Raw genomic sequence first — 18,370 nt, 5'->3', positions numbered from 1 at the left:
TAAGATACCTTGAATCTCTGTTTGATTTTCCACAGAACAGGGAGAACATGAAAGTAGCAAAATGCGAGGAGCAAGAGAAACGTTTGTACCATCTAGCTTGTAGGAAACATCCAATGCATCATTGTCTCCCTTCCAGATTTCCAATCTCAACACCTCAAATAGAAGTGTGTCTTCAAAAACTGTCTGTTGAATGAACGGTTGATTGAGTAAATTGTATGCAAATTAAATTCTACTAGTGTTCATAAAAAGTGAATATTTCCTATATTTTATCTGATTGGAAAACATGCTTCAATTTGGGTTTTTGTTGTCGTTGTTGTTGTTTAAATATATAATGTCCCATTTTGAATCATAGTCCGGGTTCTGATGATTATCAAGTTGTATTCTAAAAGATAAAGACCTTTATCACCCAACACATGCAGCAAAGCAACTTCTGTTTTTCACAAAATTCTTTTAAATTGGATTTATAATTTACTAAGACAATAAGGTTCAATAAATCAATACACGTAAAATGGCTCCAATCCCAGAGCTCCTTTGGCCGTTTCACCTTCCTTCAGAAAGAAATGGCTTCTTAAGTTATTAAAATAAATGGTGTCTATGCGGTGTGTGTGCGTGTCCCTATCTTTGTAGAAAAGACACGGGAGACATGATGAGAGTCAGTGCAGAGGCTTCCGTGTTGGAGCGAGGAAAGCTGCTCTCAGCTCACCGCGCTGCGGGGGGAATGCCACTCTCCCAGCCCTGGTGTCAGGCGTCCGCTTTGTCACGGCTCAGTTACACCTGACTGTGCTTGAGGAGGGTCTTGGGGCTGCCGGCAACATCAGCAGCCCTCTCCCACATCACCTCCTTCAATTAGTAATTGAGTCATGCGTTTTTATTTTTTCCGAGTGTTGTCACAAATTTCAGAAACGGATTAAAGCCCCTACGAGCGTCTTTCCCAGGGGCTCCCTGCAAAGGGATCGCACACCCGTTTCCCGCGCTGGAACCTGGGCATTGTTGCAACTACAATGCCAGACGCACGAGTTATCAATCACAGAAGGCGTTCGGGTTTTATCACAGTGCTGATGGCTGGTGACATGAAATGACACAAATCTGGTCAGGGTGGTCCCTTGGGTACTAACTACATCGGCACGTCTATTCAAATGCTTATTATGTTTTTGACCTTAAAAAAAATAAAAGGAGCCAAACACCTCTTCCAACTTTTCTTTTGGTCCACCCTCCGCCGGACTCGTGTTAATTACTTCATTTCTTTGACTGACTCTCAAGCTCCCTCGTTTTTGCCCTGAGGCATTTACCGCAGGACACTGGGTAGCCACTGTGCGTTTGTGGTGGGTTGTTTGTGCATATGCATTTAAGATTAACCATTTCTGTTTGCAGAGACCTTTCTGGGTAAAGAGAGGATCCAGACCTGTGCTGGTCTCCTGGAGCTAAAGGAAATCGGCTGGATAATGATGAAGACATTTCAAGGACTTCCCTAGAATGCAGTGGCTTTCTCTCTGGGTCAGTCGCTGTTTCAGACTGCTTAATTACTGCACACTCACGCAGGTCGCCCGGATGAACACATGGAAAGACGTTGGGAGGCCTCTTCTATTGTTCATAGAGGAAATGTTGCACACAGAGGAGAGGTACGGCTCTGGCTTTTCTTAGAATCCCCCTACATGTCCAGAACGGTGAACATTTAAAATGCATTCTGATTCATTTAAAATGTGTGGCTGGTTGATGATTAATCTCTTTTCTTTTTTTCCTGTTACATTTGGCTGAATTTCTAAGGTGGGATTTAAATGTACATTGAAATGAACAGGGTTTAGCATTTGGGTCTTTTTTTTTTTTTAACATAGACATTTTTTAAAATGTTTATTTATTTTGTAATCTCTATACCCAAGGTGGGGCTCGAACTCGCAACCCTGAGATCAAGAGTTATGTGCCCTTCGGACTGATCCAGCCAGGCACCCCTAACACTGGAGTCTTTAGGAATATTTCTGTGGTGGGGCTTGGTACTATTACTGTACAACGAGGCGCTACACAGTCGATAAAAGGGGATAATTTATTGGCAAAGACAAGAATGATTCAGGATTTTCTTTCTTTTTTTTTTTTAAGGTTTGTTTATTTTTGAGGGGGGTGGGGAGAGGGGCAGAAGGAGGGACTCCCCAGGCAGACTCCCGGCTGAGCCCAGAGCTCCACAGCGAGACTTGATTTCACCACCCAGGAGATCATGACCTGAGCCAAAACCAAGAGTCAGATGCTTAACCGACTGAGCCACCAGGTGCTCTGATTTGATTTCTTAATAGAAAAGGAAACAGTCGAAGGACGGTGGGAAAACATGAAAGGGATAAAGCAAATGAGAACGAGTTTTAAAAACCTTGAGACTTTGCGTTAAGAGGAATAAGCTGTTTAGAAGCATCTTATCAATGTTGGGTTTTCCTCTGACAAATGAACAAAAGAAACTGAAATATAGGAAATGTGCACTTAGCCAAAGGCTCTGGGCTCCAGAAAAGAAAAAGAAACAAATACATTCAGTTCAACACCTAGTTTGAATTTCTCTTCCTTAGCTTTCTGGGAAGATTTATATAGAGCCTTCCTATTATAGACTCTCCTTTTCTTTGAGGACATTTATTTAATCATCTCCCTTCCTCCAACAGCCATCTGTTCCCCAGGACACATTGTCCCGACACATTTCATCTTTTATATTTTCTATATTTGTACTCACATTTTTTCCATTTTCAGGCTTAAATAAATTATGTGTTCCTTCCTAAATCTACAGGCCTTTCTATGAGAAAAACTGCAGGTAGAGGAATGTCTATAAACTATCATAAGCTACCAGCGATTGTGAAGTTTCCTACTGTCAAATTAAAAGTGAAATAAAGAGCCTGTTTATTAAGGGAACGTCGGAGTTGACTCTTCTGCCACAGCTCAGTCCTCTAGTATATTCTGCACATCTATAAGACAGAGGTGTTTGGACGTACCTCTGAAATGCGCTTCTTTGAATGGTAACTTACATTGTGTGTATCAATGTTGTTACTCACCAGGTATATTTAAGTCTGAGAGTTTGGGTTTAAGCTGAACGCATGGCACTAGAAGGAGGGACAATCTGTAAAATGATACCATGTTTCTAACTTGGGAGACTGGGAGCATGACGATGCCATTCTCTGTGAGAGCAACTGTGGGAGGTGAGCATGCTTGGGGATGGGAGGCGAGCATGGGTGGGAGTAGAATTGAGCATGGTTGGGGATGGGAGGTGAGAGTGGTTAGGGGTGGGAGGTGAGCATGTTTGGAGGTGGGGGGTGAGCATGGTTGGGAGTAGGGGGTGAGTGTGCTTTGGGTAGGAGGTGAGAGTGTTTGGGGGTGGGAGGTGAGCATGCTTGAGGGTGAGGGATAAACATAAGCGTGCTTGGGAGTGGGAGGTGAGTCTGCGTGGGGCGGGAAGTAAAGAGGAGTTCAACCTGGGGTAGTGAAGCTGGTGTTCTTGTGCAATATCCAGTTAGAAACCACTGGATGTGATTCTCTAATTCAGGGAAGTGTCTGGAGCTGGCGTTGTTGATTTGAGAGCTATCAACCTACAGAGAGTAATTGGAACTATGAAGATTGGTAGGGTAACTCAGAAATAGGAAGAGAAAAAGAGAGGGTAGGAAAATAAAAGCATAAAGTGTGACAGAAATCAAGATGGTGGAGAACTTTAAGCAAGGAATGAATGACAGTGTAAAACGCTGAAGTAATGTCTCATAGGATTAGGATAGAAAAAAATATCTATTGGGTATGGCCACTATGAATTTCTTTGAATCTCTAGTGATAGCCATTTTACATGAATGGTGGGGAGAGAAATCGGCCTGTTATTTGGACCCTAAGACATGAGTAAAATTTCAGGGAGTTCATAGTATTCGTATTTTCGTGCATAAAGTTGGCCTTTGTATTGTACTCAGGAAATCAGTTATGATGGAGATTGTTACAATGGTTTAACAAAGTTTACTCAAGCCTCCATTTTAAATAACAGCCAGAGTTCTAGTTCTCAAATTCCTAGCTATGTCTAAACATCATGGGAGTGGAGAATGGAAACTCAAACAAACTAATTTAACAAACCAGGGGTTGTGGAAATACAACAAAATACCTCATATAATCTTTTTATTATTTACATTTTAACTTTTTTAAAACACTTTTTTAAAGATTTTATTTATTTGAGAGAGAGAGAGTGAGCACAAGAGAGAGAGCACGAGCAGGGGAGGCGCAGAGGGAGAAGCAGACTCCTCGCTGAGCAGGGAGCCCGACTCGATCCCAGGACCCTGAGATCATGACCTGAGCCGAAGGCAGACACTTAACTGACTGAACCACCCAGGCGCCCCATATATTTTAACTTTAGTGTCATCTCCTCAGAGAGGAGATTGTTGACCTTCCAACTTAAAGTAACTCTGAGACACCTCGATTACATTATTCCATTTAAATTTTCTGCATTGTATCCACCATTATCTGATATTTCAAAATCTATTCCCCTACCTACCACTTATAAAATAAGTTTCAAGAGAAGAAGCCATGAGTCTCTTGTTCCTTGCTATATCCCCAATGGCTTGTATAGATCCTTCTTGTAAAGGAACATCACAGTCTGGGATATTAAGAAGTGTGTGTTAAATGAATAAATGAATGGATAAAGGGTTTTCAACCTAAAGTTCCCAGACTTATAATCTGATCTGAGATCAATAATATAACAATTACAGCAAATGGAATGATTACGGTATGCCAGGAATTGTACTAAATACGTATGGAGTCCTCCCAGTGGCAACTCATTGAGATAAGCATGAATTTGGTCTTCTTAATAAATAAAGTATCTGAGGTTTGGAGTAGGAAAATATTTTGTCCAATAATAAAGAGTCATTAAGGATAGAACATGGATTTAAATCCAGGTTTGTCTGACTCTATGGAAGATAACTGCTATGCATCTGGCCTCCCTTTTGCACTGGAATGTTGGCAATAGGATTAAGTCAAAGCCACAAGTACACGGAGCTGAGGATGCCCACACGAAGGTTTTCCCATCAAAGTATATTGTTCCATAAATGCTATAATGATGGGTTAACTTCTAATCTTTAGTTAATATTTATTTCAAATACAGCACAGTCAAATAGTTAGGCCTAGAAGCAGATCACCAAATCCTTCAATAAAAAGCAAAATGAAAACATAATAAATATAGTAATTTTATTGCAACCATACATGTACATGATCTGATTGCCACTGCCCTAAAGCTTTACTTATATTAACCAATGTAATCCCCACAACGATCCTAAGAGGTAGGTATGTTATTATCTCCAACTTACAAACAAGGAAACCAGGATAAAGAAGTTCAATGACCATTCCAACTCACCTACCTAGGAAGAAGTAAAACCAGGATTGGAAATCAGGAAGACCGAGGTCAGAAGACCTCAAGTCACTCAGGCCAACTGAACCAAGCATATAGTAGAAAATTTGGTGCCCTCCTACACCCAATTAGACAAGACAATGTGCAAAATTTCTTACTAACTTAAAATGTATACCTGTATTTAATTATTACTTCGGGCTGGATAAAGGGTTTTCTATAAGAAAGATCTTAACTAATTAAAAAAAGAAAAAGAAAAAATTAATGGTTAGTTATCTCAAAATGTTATACTTCAAAGTCTTCAGAATTTTAAGTAAGTGGATTGAAACTCCAACATCTGATAGTTTTATGTCTTACACAGGCTATTCTGCCCTAGATAGGACACTTTTGAAGATATGATTAATGTAGTTGTCTTAAGAGATGATACGAGTTTGTATCACCCAAGCTGATACAATGTCCAAAAGAACTACTTATGATGGTAGAAATGGTCTGTAAGATACATGGCCACTGAGCACGTGAAATGTGGCTTATGCAACTGAGGAACTAATTTTTTAACTAAATTTGATTTTAATTAAGTACAATCAAAATTTAAGCAGCTACATGTGTCTAAAGGCTACCATATCAGGGAATATAGATTTAAACTACTAATTCTTGAGCTTATAAGATTGTGACACTTCCTTTACACAATTAGAAAATATCTTAAAAAAATTAGGAGAGCAGACGTTAAAGATGTTATTTCACAAAGGCAGAGTGGATCAGATGAGCTGTAATCCTATTGGTGAGTGTTGAAGGGCTCTGTACCTGGAGTAGCAGAATTTTAAGTAAGACTAAGCCTTGTCAATTCCATTGATCTTGTCCTACGGAGACAAAAGCTGTTCTGATTGCAATCAATAGTTACTGAGAATATCGGATCTAATCATCCAAAACTACAAATAACTGACCAATATGTGTAAATAAGGAATAATATTACGTACCATAAGCATGGTGACTATGTCACATCTCAGTAGCTACTTTTGTAAAAAGAAGGAGAAAGAGAAGGGACTTTAGAACACTTAAGAGAAGGGTTAGGATTGGGAATCTACCCTTTCCAAACCAAAGAGAACACCATGCTATTATCAGTTACATTGCTTCCAATGATCAATCCGGGAATGATGATTTCATCAATGGGGATGGGAAGTGACATGTTTGAGAATCCTTGGAAGTTGCTTCAGTATATCAAGTCCATCTGTAGTTTGGTGTTGATTCAAGAAGCTTATTTTTTTGTATAATGCATTGTAACACCTTTTTGGGAATGGAAGTATTATCTTGGCACATTGCCTACACACACCATATCTAAATTTAGTTTCAAAAAATCCATTCCAAAATTGCAAATTCGGAGTACTCATTTTTGCTCTAAAAGAAATTCTTTTCGAAGCCGTTCATTTTATTGATTACTCAACCATTTACTTTTCCGTTTGCCTCTTTGAGTAAAGCAAGAAGCAAAGGAGGTAGGTACCTAAAACTCTTAATTTGCTATTTTGATTACAATTACAAAACGTAGTTTTCTTTTGATTCTAAGCCATTGTCTCTCTCTCTCACACATCTTCATTATTCAATTTTTCTATTTCCCACCTTTTTATAGAAGGAGAAAATGAGAGCAATAGAAATACTTTAAACTTTTGTGGTTTTATAGGGCACATGTATAAATAATATGTTTTTTATTCCTCAGACATCCCAACCATTGAAAGTTTACACTAATTACCTGTAGTTTCGTTAATGTTATAAGCTGCCCTTCATCTCTCCTACCCAGACATACTACTCAGTTTCTTCAGCAGATATATTCAACAGCTTCTGTTCACACCTGACATCAATTTCCTTTGATGTTCACAGCCTAAATGAGAACGTTACAGCAAGCTGTATTTGTGAAGTATACAGGATGCCTTTAAAATGATGGCAGGTATTTTCCTCATTAAAGCAGCCATAACAGATAGTTAGATATGATGCTGTCCCTCACCTTCCTACTAATTAATGACTATGATTGCAACCCAAATAAGATCAGGCAATTAAATGTGATAACATTTCAGAAGCAAGGAAAATATACAACAATCTTGGAATAGCTCCTTACCGATAAATAAAGTTGATCTTTGGAGAATTACCATATAAATGTACTATTCTATCAAAAAAATCACACAAACTAAGGAACGTAATAATTTTACTTTTAATTGAAACATGAGTTAGAAATCCCATTAAATTAAAATGTTATGAGTCGGTTATAGGAAAGGATTGTGAACAAGCTCGGCGGCAGGCTACAGTAGTTAGAAGAGGGGCTCGTTCAAGCATGTCTTGAAAGGCACTTTGGGGAATAGATTGTATTCATCTTGGCAAAGTATCCAGGTGATTGTTTTGGTCACAGATTGGTGACTGGATCTCGAGAATACTAAGAGCCTACCAAAGAGAAGCTCTTGACCCCACCGTGGTTCACCAACAGGCAAATATTCAAGAAACCCTTCCAGAGAAGCAAGCACTTTCAGAAAACAAAAAGGAACAGACCAGTAGGTAACTGGCTGCTTTTTTACTTTATCAACTCTGATGCATTTTTGCAAAGGGTCTTCTTGAGAAGGGTTGTGGCTGGTGGTGCTGATAACTTCAAGTTCATTCTCCAGCTGATTAGCTGAGCTGTGGGAGGAAGTCTCCACTCAAGGAGGATCTCATTCCTCGGTGCATTTCCCTTATCTGTCACCTGAAACTTGACTTGGATAGACCCTAATGCTGGCCTTGAGGAAAAGACTTTGTTTTGTTGTGTGGTCTACAGAAGCTCCTCTGTAGACTTCTTAATGCTTATAATGATCTGCATAGTCTAAGAGCCGCAAGGGATATCAATCAAAATAATGTGCTTATCTGAAGTGCCCACTGTGAGAAGTCCCTGAAAAAAATATATAAGAACACTCTGGCAGCCACTCCTTCCGAGGGTATATGTGCGATTCGAAGCATTTCTGGGACATAACAAATTGTGCTTGGTCATTATGGTCATTACGCTTGGCGTCAGTTGTTAGAGGATGTAGAGCTGTTCCTCAGAACGTGAGAGAAAAGGATCGTGCCAGGAACAACTTGACCTTAATCGAGTAAAATACAGATATCAATGTGTGTATAAATGTATATAAAATTATGAATCTAATAAAAATGTGAATTCTTTAAAGGCAGAGGACTTTGTGCCAGTCGTCTTCTCAACACGGAGCTTATAGAGAAGTGCCTGGTGATTCACAAAACTCCCTCCAATCTTGTTGAATGAACACAAGCAGACACAGGCACACACTCCCTGAGCACCATGAGGAGCATGTCCCCTGGCAACTGTAGCTTCCTCTTTTTTCCCTGTGTCAATCTCTCAAGCCTTATGAAGTCTTTGTCACAACCTCTCCCTCTGTTTATTTTGTCCCAAAGCTCTAGTCCTCCCTCCCCATGGCATAGCTTTGAGAACATGTCTCCCAAAGGTGTTCCAAGCTTGGAGTTGATCTCACCTTTATGTGAAAACAGATTATTCTTGTACTCCTTTGGATTTGAGGAGTTCATCACCCAGGACGGTGTTCTCAAAGGAGGATTAGAATACTTAGTATAAACAGAACTATAGGTGAGGTGCATATATCTGGAGAAGGCAAATTCTCCATTTTTTAAAAATAAGTTTAAATTGTGTTTTAAATTTCAAGTAATAATGTTTAAATATCAGTCGATACGCACATGTTCACTGTCATTTGAAAGATTTATCTATTTATTTGAGAGACAGAGAGAGAGAGTGCACGCAAACGCAAGCCAGGAGGGTGGGGTAGAGAGGGAGAGGGAGAGAGAAACTTAAGCAGGCTCCACGCTCACTGGGGAGCCCCACACGGGGCTCCATCTCACGACCCTGAGATCATGACCTGAGCTGCAATCCAAGAGTCTGACACTTGACCGACTGAGCCACCCAGGCGCCCCACACTGTCATTTTATATAGAAACAATTAATTTTATAATTGATCCAGTGGACTCCAAAAGAATTGGTTTGCCGTTCTCACCTTCTTCCTTGTTGTGTATCCTGATTCCAATACCTTAATTTCACCACTACTTGGTTTCTTCAATGCCAATGAGAATAACTTGTAACTGTCTTCTACGATTTAAGGCATTTCTGTTTGAAACAGAAATGAGGTTTTGTAATTTCGTACGGCAGAACCATGACCTAGGGATCAAAGTTTCCAAGAAGGTGAGTGTCGATCAATGTAAAGTGGAATTCTTAGGAACTATTAATATCCAAAGGGAATGAACAACTTAGAGCAAGGGCTTTGGAATCGGAAGATACCTGAATTCCAGTTCTAGTGCATTCATTGGCTGGCCGTCTTACACTGAACTTGACCATTCATCTTCCTAAACTTCAATCTCTTCATCCTTAAAATGGGAATACGTGTCTGTATAGAATATTAATAAATATTCAATTAGGTAATTTAGACAAATTACTTAGCATAATGCCTGAAATAATTAGCCCTTAAGAAATTGTATTTAATCATTCCCTAAGAATGGAAGAACTCCAGCCCAGTGATAGGGTCACTTGTCAAGGATGCTTTGGAAGGACAAGGACCAAGTCTGTTTTGTTCCTGCTAATATTCCCAGTCCTAAGAGAGGGTGGGGGATTCACTATTTCCAAATAACGAATAAATAGAAGAGAAGGCTTCATTGAGTCGATGGTTAAGACAGATGACCGTTAGTCCCTTTCCACTTCAAGAAGCTATTCTTTTTGGATTTACTGATCCTGATTGGAAAGTAAAAAAAATAATCCTAAAACCTGGAAGTAAATGAACTAGATAACTTGTCATTTCTAACTTTGGTTAAAGTGAGAAATTACCCCTTTTCCTTAAAATGCTGACCTAGGGGCTCTTAATCGCCAGATAACCAGTTTGTGCTTTAGAAATCAGACAAGTTATTCCTTTTAGTGGGGGAATAATATAATGGCAAATAGTTTTGCTTAAAACATCTTTGAAGAATACGGATCAGGAGATGTTTTTCCGATTAAGATTATTTCCATTGATTTGGAAAACACAGATACTAGGCTTCTCAGGTACTCACAGTTTTGGGTAGAAGACACAATTGCCAGCGAGTTCTGATTCCTTTAGTGTCAATTAATTAATATTATTTCAGAAACACATATACGTTAACCCTGCAAAGAACTCAGTACAAGATTTCCAGACTTGATTATATTCCTTTTTATTTTATTTTTTTGTTTGTTTTTGCTTTAAGTGCCTATGCTTTTTCATTGCTGACACATCACACTTGACGCATTTCTATGCATACACAATACTAATAGCAAATCCATACAAAGGCAAGGCTGGCAAAAAGTCATAACTGTTAAAAAGTTCTTCTATAAAATGCCATGAGATTATTTAGGTTAGTAAAAAACTAGCAAGGATTGTTAAAAACTCCAGAAGGATCTAATCAAAGTGTGAGACTGTGCAACATAATGACAGATGGAATTTAATGTAGATAAGAAAAAGGTAATGCATTTGGGGAGAAATCATTTAAACTTTTCATATACATGGGTAGGATCTGAATTAGCTGAACTTCTCAGGGAAAAAAAAAAAGGGGGTAATTATGGATGGAAGTATTCATTGAAGACATCTGCTCAGTCTTCAGCAGCAGTTAAAGCTAATAGACTGATGGTTATATTAATAAGGCAAGGGAAAATAGTATGGAAAATATTATGACATTATGCTATATAAACCACTGATTTAATTTCACTTTGAACACTGTGAGTTTTTGATTCCTAGCATTTTAGAAGAGGTAATGTTTACAAAGTAAAAGTTACACACACACACACACACACACACACACACAAATGGGAGCAGAGGCAAGAGTAACAACAACAGCACGGTAGCAGGTAAGATGGAACCTTGAATCCAGGAGGCTGCTCTCCCCATCCCTACCCTCACGCAGTCTCATTGAATTCATAATGGCAGCTTACAGGAACTGCATTCCCAGAAGATGATTTACCAACGAGTTCTGAGCAGAGCGTTTAATGCTTTTTAGGCCAACAGAAGGATTTTATCCTCTGCCTGTCTGATACACGGTTGGTAGCTGCCATGTCTGAAAATATTTTTAGAAGTGAAGAAACGATCCTTCTAATGCAGAGACTCCCCTCCTCCCCCCGCCCCCACGTCAGTCTCGCGAAGATAAATCATAAGATGGTGGCTGTTTGTGTAACAGTCCCATGATCCTTTGCTGTTCATTCTTTTCAAATTTCTGGAGTCCGTGATAGCCCTCTCAGAAAAAGGGTGCTGTAGGGGAAAAAAGTGTCTAAGTGGGTAGTAAGACGTCTATGGTAATAAAAGAGTTTAATTTTTGTCTACCTTCCTTGTTTATATCATTTAAATGAACTACTTACAAAGGTGCAAGTCCTTTCATTGCTTTGCACCACTGTGCCACTGTACCTCTGGCAGGGTGCAGTAAGAGGTAAGTATTTGTGTTAGATGGCCGGGACCCAGTGCTGGCTTTGCCAGTTTGGAGACCTGTAATCTTATGCAAGACCCTTTATTCAACGGGTTTTAATTTCTTCTCTTTTAAAATGACAGTGATAATATCTAGCTCACAGCATTATAGTAAGAATTAAATACAATAATTTATGTAGAATTCTTTGTACATGGGAAGTGCTCAGTGTTAGGTATGTCGTCGCTACCTGGTATCAGATAAGTGGGTTTTAAATAAAAATAAAATAGCCATATTATCATTTAATCTCAAAAGAATTTTTTGCTTGCCGTGCCGTTTAAGTTCTCCACGTATTTAGAGCCTCTAGAAGCTGTCCTAAATTGCAGTTTTCCCTGATCCAACCCCAAATTCCCATTATCGTTTCTCTGCCAGTAACCCTTGATGATCATTTCATTTCACAGCAGAATGTTCTCCATGCTTCTCCAATTTAGAGCCTGGTTCATGGCACAACCATTATTTCAAATGCCTGATCCCCTCTTCAGCGCTTGCCTCAGTCCTGCATAGGAAGGGCCGGCCAACACTTCTTTTCTTCTGGAAATCTATTCATTGTCTTCAAGAGCATGTTATCAGTCTATCTCTGAAATGTCATAGCACTTAATCCGGGTCTCTACTTGATCCCAGTAACATCATGTGTTATGTTGTCTTATGTTATTAATCACTCCCCATACGATTTTAGCTACGCACCTTGGTGTGTCCAACATTATCCAGCATAGGGCAAAAGAACACATTGCATGAGTTAATAAACATACGAAGTTATAGACTCACTTCTTACAATGAATTCATGGACAGAGCAAATTCAAAGAATAACAAGCACACTACAAAAAGAAAACCATAATCTCATGTAGTAAGCTCAAAAATATAGCTAATACTCCCTTCCCGATCGTCACTTTCTAGAGAACTATTATTAAAGTGAGGATTTATGACTTTCCGAAAACTTGGAATCATTTTCTACCAGAAGGACTCATTCCCATCTCTAAGCTTGGACCAGATCATATTAAAAAGTATGTGAAGCTGATTCGGAAAAAAAAAAAAAAAAAAAAAAAAAAGTCGAGTACCAATATGCAATATGTGTAAGATTCTATTTTTCTCTAAAAGTTCACTGTGGAGGGTAAACAGAAGGTGTCATTATGGATTGGTTTGTATCCTCACTTACTTTGTTTTGTACGCCAATCTCCTCTTTCTAATTTAAGGATTGTTTTTACTTCATTTCTTATATCTTCCCTCATAATGACTCGCCGTGTAGTTTCGGTGTTTCATATATGAATGAGGGAAAAGAAGTAACATTTTGAAGGATCGTTTCTTTCATTGAATTTTCCCGTTCTGTGGCTAGAGTGAATTACAAATTTTCATGGATGAGGATCATTATGTTAGTCTGTGGTGAGTGTTATATGAGATAAAAGAGAAGGTATGAGATCAGCTCCTATACAGCTGCTAGACATATCCTCTTTATTGAAAAACGTATTTAAAATGTCCCCTCTTCAATGGATGGGCAATGATTTAAAAGACGCAGCTGCTAGTTAAGTTACAGAAATGGCACCTGGGCTCCAACTGGGCTTAGGTGTGAGCAATTTTGAGAAAAGGATCAGAACAGAAAGCAACGAGGTGGGGGTAGAAATCCTTTTGCCATTAAAGTCATGTCATCATCAAAGTCTATAGAGATCCCAATTTTCAAGGTATCACACTTGGAAATTCAAAGCAATTTTGGGAAAAGACATTCACCATTATATTGAACTATCTTTTGAGTTAAAAATATTAACTGAATTAATGCTAGATGATTGAGAGGGATTTTTAAATCATGCAAATGAAAGAGGTATTTTTCTCAGGGCAATGAAATTCACATACAGAGGAACATTACTGATCATTAGCATGGGGAAGGCATACTTCTGTCTAATCAAATGTCCATTAATACTGAGAATGTCTGTCCTTTTCATTGATTGCAGTTTAAAAAGAAAAACATGAAAAGGTGGTCACATAAGATAGAGATACCTTCATTAGTCAACACGAACGGCATACTCTTCTTTTTAATGTTCTTTCTTTCCCTTCTCTTTTTCCTCTGAGCTTCCTGAGAAGTGTTATGTGTAAAGTCTTTCTATAAAATGCAATTAGTAAGTTAGGGGTAAATCAATCACATTTCTTGTTAAAAAGTCCCTCTTCTGCAGCATCCTCTTTACAGCATCCTAGACAGTGTTCTTGGCTGTGGGGATAGATTAGACCCTCCATTTATTTCTGCTATTGTGTTGGTCGTGACCCTGGGGGGCTGGATGCAAGAGCATGGGATTTCCCTCTGTCAATGTTGGTGACAGGGACCCGTCATTTGGAAATATGAGCAGTGATACAGCATACTGGTGGGAAGTGTACTTGCTCTAATGCCGATCTGTGCCTGAACCCTGCTTTTCCTCCCTATTAATTGGATAATCTGGTGGAGATAAGTTATTTGATCCCCCAGATCTCCGCGTTTCTATGGCACAAAGAATTAATGGAACCTCTACTCCATGCCAGGCACTGTTTTGTGGTCTGGCGTCCTAGTGATAAACCAAACAGAGGAAACACCTGGCCTCCCAGAACTTCAGTGCTAGAGCAGGACATTAGCAGCAATAAACAAATGCATATTGTAGTGCCGAGTGATAACAAGTGGAACGAAGAAAAGTGAGTAGGAGAAATGACAACAGATGCCTTGGGATAGACATAGAAGGTTATGCTGTTGGCATCTTAACAGATGAGATCCAGTTGAATGAAATGTGAGTTCCTCACTTCCTTGTAATTACTCTCTGTTCTGGAAATAATAGTAGCTATGTTGGTGGAGGCAAGAAAGTGGATGGTAGGCACCAACAAGGATATAGGGAGCTCAGTAAATGGTAGCGGCTCTGACTGTTACAATTCTGAAATGAGTGGTCCCCAATTATCCCTGATAGTCACTTCAAATCCTGAGCTCAGATATGATTTCCTTTTCTCCAAAAACAAATTTTATACTAGAGAAATTAGTGTGCATTCAATTCTTTTATTTCTGTTTGATTCTTTGGTCCGTAACAGAAAGGGTAAGCAAGTTCTAGCTTTGTTTTAACATTAGACAATTCCCTCATCATTTAACACTAGAAATTGGAAGACTTGTTAGGTGGGATTTGATGAATCCTGAGTCTATTGCTTTCAGCTTTCAAGTAGTTTTCAAGTATCAGTTCCATAGGTTGGGAGCCCCCCCCCTTTTTTTTTGGCCTATGCATTTTGTCAATCAAAGAACATGAAATTTTGGTCTCCAGGTCTACAATTCAACAAAGGACAAGATAGGCGAATACAACGTGGCAGACATGGTAGGATTTGGACAATGAACTAGGATTTCCAGTTGGCTTCAAGACAATTTTAAAGGTCAGGAGGAGGAAGTTAGTGTACACAGGAGAAGCTGATAGAGGTATCCAGGATAATAGTGTGAAACCAGGGCCGCTTAGGCAGAAGAATGGTGTGGGATTATAGCTGGGCAGGAGAAAGACAGAAGGTAGTAGTACTCAGAGACATGAAGATAATTTTTAATGCACAATACAAGCTTACGGAAGCCATGATTAGTATTCAGCAATGCTTCATAATGAATGAGAGCTCCCAGCTTAAAGATGTAGGGAAAGGGGTATTTGAGTGATACCCACTAGCCTCAGAACAGAAAAGGGAGTCAGTTTTCTACCACACTGATCTAAACACAAGGGAGAGCAGAGATATTGTAGGGGATAGACGTACATTATAAGAGGATTTTGTCTCTCTTGGTTTAACCCTCCTATAATCCCTGAATGAACGGAGGGGACAGCCTGCCACTTCTGTTATCCATCTGACACTGTTACAGTGAAGGGAACTAATTATTGAGTAATTAATGAACATACCTAATACTTATTGAGGTGTATCGCATGTTCCAAACCTTTTAATTAATTGTTAACTCTTTTAATCCTTGGGAAGATTTCATCAGATGGCTATGGTGATCCTCACCATAAACGAGAATCTAAGGCACAGACAGGCTGAGTGACTTTCCCAAGATCACACAGGAATTTGCAGATCCTTGATCTTCACCTAGAGGGTGGTTCCAGGGGCCTTGCGGTCCATGTACACTGTACTGCCTCATGCTTGCTAATTTAACTCATTCCTTTAAGACATCTGGATGGGGGTGCCTGGGTGGTTCAGTTGGTTAAGCATCGGCCTTCAGCTCAGATCATAATCCCAGGGTCCTGGGATCGAGCCCCACGTCGGGCTCCCTGCTCAGAGGGCAGCCTGCTTCTCCCTCTCACTCTGCCCCTCCCCCCGCTTGTGCTCTCTCACGCTCAAGTAAATAAACAAAATGTTAAAAAAAAAAAAACAGATCTGGATGGTTGATCTTATTATCTTTAATTCACAAATTTATGAAACGGGACATAGATGAAGCAATTTTTCCATGATAACACGGATTATAAGTGGCAAACAAAACAGAACTACATTATCTGGGTTAAATCCCGTATGGTTTATCCTAGCTGACAGGGAGAGGACTAGCCACTCAGTCTGTCAGCTCCTGCACTTGGATAGCAATCCTGCTGTCCCTGGCACATCCCATCAGAATGCCACTCCCAAGGCCCAAGACTTTAGAAAGATAAAGCATTAGATAAATTCCCCTGGTTTCCCCTGGCCCTCGTCTCTTGCACTCTCCACTGGAATAGATGACCCAGTGTTGGAGCTGGAGTGAAGACATGATAAGATCCATTTCCCTCATTTTAAAAAGGGGGACTCCTATTTAACAGACATTTTACACAGTTTGTCCCAGGTCACCCAGCTATGGACTAATCATTTGTTTCTTGCCACTTTATCATATCTATACCAGTTCTTTCATTTATTGACTCCTATGTGTTCACTAAGCACTTACTATCATCACTTATAATCTTATGGGATTAAAAAAAAATGGCAAGAATCCAACCCTCCAGGACAGGGCAGATGCTAGCCACACACGCAAACCCTCACTGTTGAACAACAACAAGAACAAAGAACATGACAAATACTGTGTGAGAGAGTTAAAGGTGCCATGGATGGAGATCAGAAATGAGACGTTGCTTGCAACTGGTAGAATCATGGGATGATTTTGCATCAAGGTCAAGTTTGGAAGCAGGCCTGAGAAGACGGTCAGAGCCGGGTGGTTCGGGAGATAGGAGCACTGCAGGCGATGGGTGAATGGAAGCCAGAGAGGGGTGAACCTTTCATTTCAGTGAGGTGCCAGCAGAAGCTTGGGGGACAGAAGTGCCAGCCATAAAAATCAGAAAGGCAGATAGGTGCCTCCTTCTGTTGCAAAGATGATGTTGGACCACCCAATAGGGATCGCAAGGAATTAAGAGATACTCGGGTTGTTACGATATATTTATGGGAAAATTAGTGAAAAGAGGATCCATACAAACTGAAATCAAGACCTGGAGCTTCAGAGCTAACATACTGGATTCAAAAGACTCATAGAGGCACTAGCCATAGCCAACAATATGAATAATAATTGGTCGAATCAAAATCACTCACGCATTAAATTAGAACATTTGTATTACAGTGCCCGAAGCAGAATATGCTTTCTTATCCTAGATAGATGAAAGGTACAATTCCTGATAGAGCCATTACCTGGACACAGAATGTTCTGGGGCAGACACTTTCTCAACCAGTCCAGACAATGGAACCAAGAACATATTTTGAGAGAATTTGCTAATTTTCATGCTCTTAAAAGCTACAGGTGATCCCCAGACTTCTCTGTCTCTCACATTTGATGGTCTAAGAAAATGAAAACTGTTTCTGTCTGGTTTCTATTAGGACTGCTTTTGTTTCCTTTAGCTTGGTCCTTCTTGGCATCTTCTGCAACTCCTAGAATCCTGCTCTCTAAAAATTCAGGCCAAGCTTCTTCTGATACTCCGAAGGTCTTCATCAACCTAAATGGATACCTTATTAGGAAGCTTTTGCTAATTTAACTTGGCAGATATATCTGGGGGACCAAGCCCTGTCTTTGTTCATTTTCATTTATTTATTTATCTACACTCACTGAGGCTGCTGATGCACTGACCCTCTGGGGACCATGATGGTGGCTTCTCAGAATCAAAATGACAGCAGGGAAACTCAGGACACCCAGCCACTAGCAGCAAGCAAGCAGACAACTGTAGAAAGTCCTGTGATGTGCGTATGGGCACCATAAGGTGTTATCAGTGGAAGCGAAACCTAAATTTAATACTGGGAATCTGTTAAAAAAACTCCTAGCCACTGCAGTAAGATCCTTGCCCCTGTTAAGCATGGATTTAATTAGTAGTTTCATTACTTAGTGGTTACCTTAATGTGTATATACTTAAGGTTACTGCTTTTATTGAGAAGGTCTCAATAGCCATGCCAGGAGTCAGAAAAACATGCAAATGCCCCCAAGACCCACCTGAGAAATGTCTCCTTCTACAAAATACCTATACCTGATGGAAGATTAAGAAAATATTCTGTAAAGCTGACATGCCATACTAAGAAATAAGCATATGTTATTCAGGAAGGTAAATAAAAAATGAATAAAGGCAGAAGAATGTCCATTCCAGGATTCAAGGATCACTTCGGGGATATT

Source organism: Ursus maritimus, unplaced genomic scaffold (genome assembly GCF_017311325.1).
Source record: "Ursus maritimus isolate PB19 unplaced genomic scaffold, ASM1731132v1 scaffold_6, whole genome shotgun sequence".
Classification (NCBI taxonomy): Eukaryota; Metazoa; Chordata; class Mammalia; order Carnivora; family Ursidae; genus Ursus; species Ursus maritimus.
The sequence above is the reverse complement of the archived record's forward strand: the minus strand, read 5'-3'. Positions refer to the sequence as shown.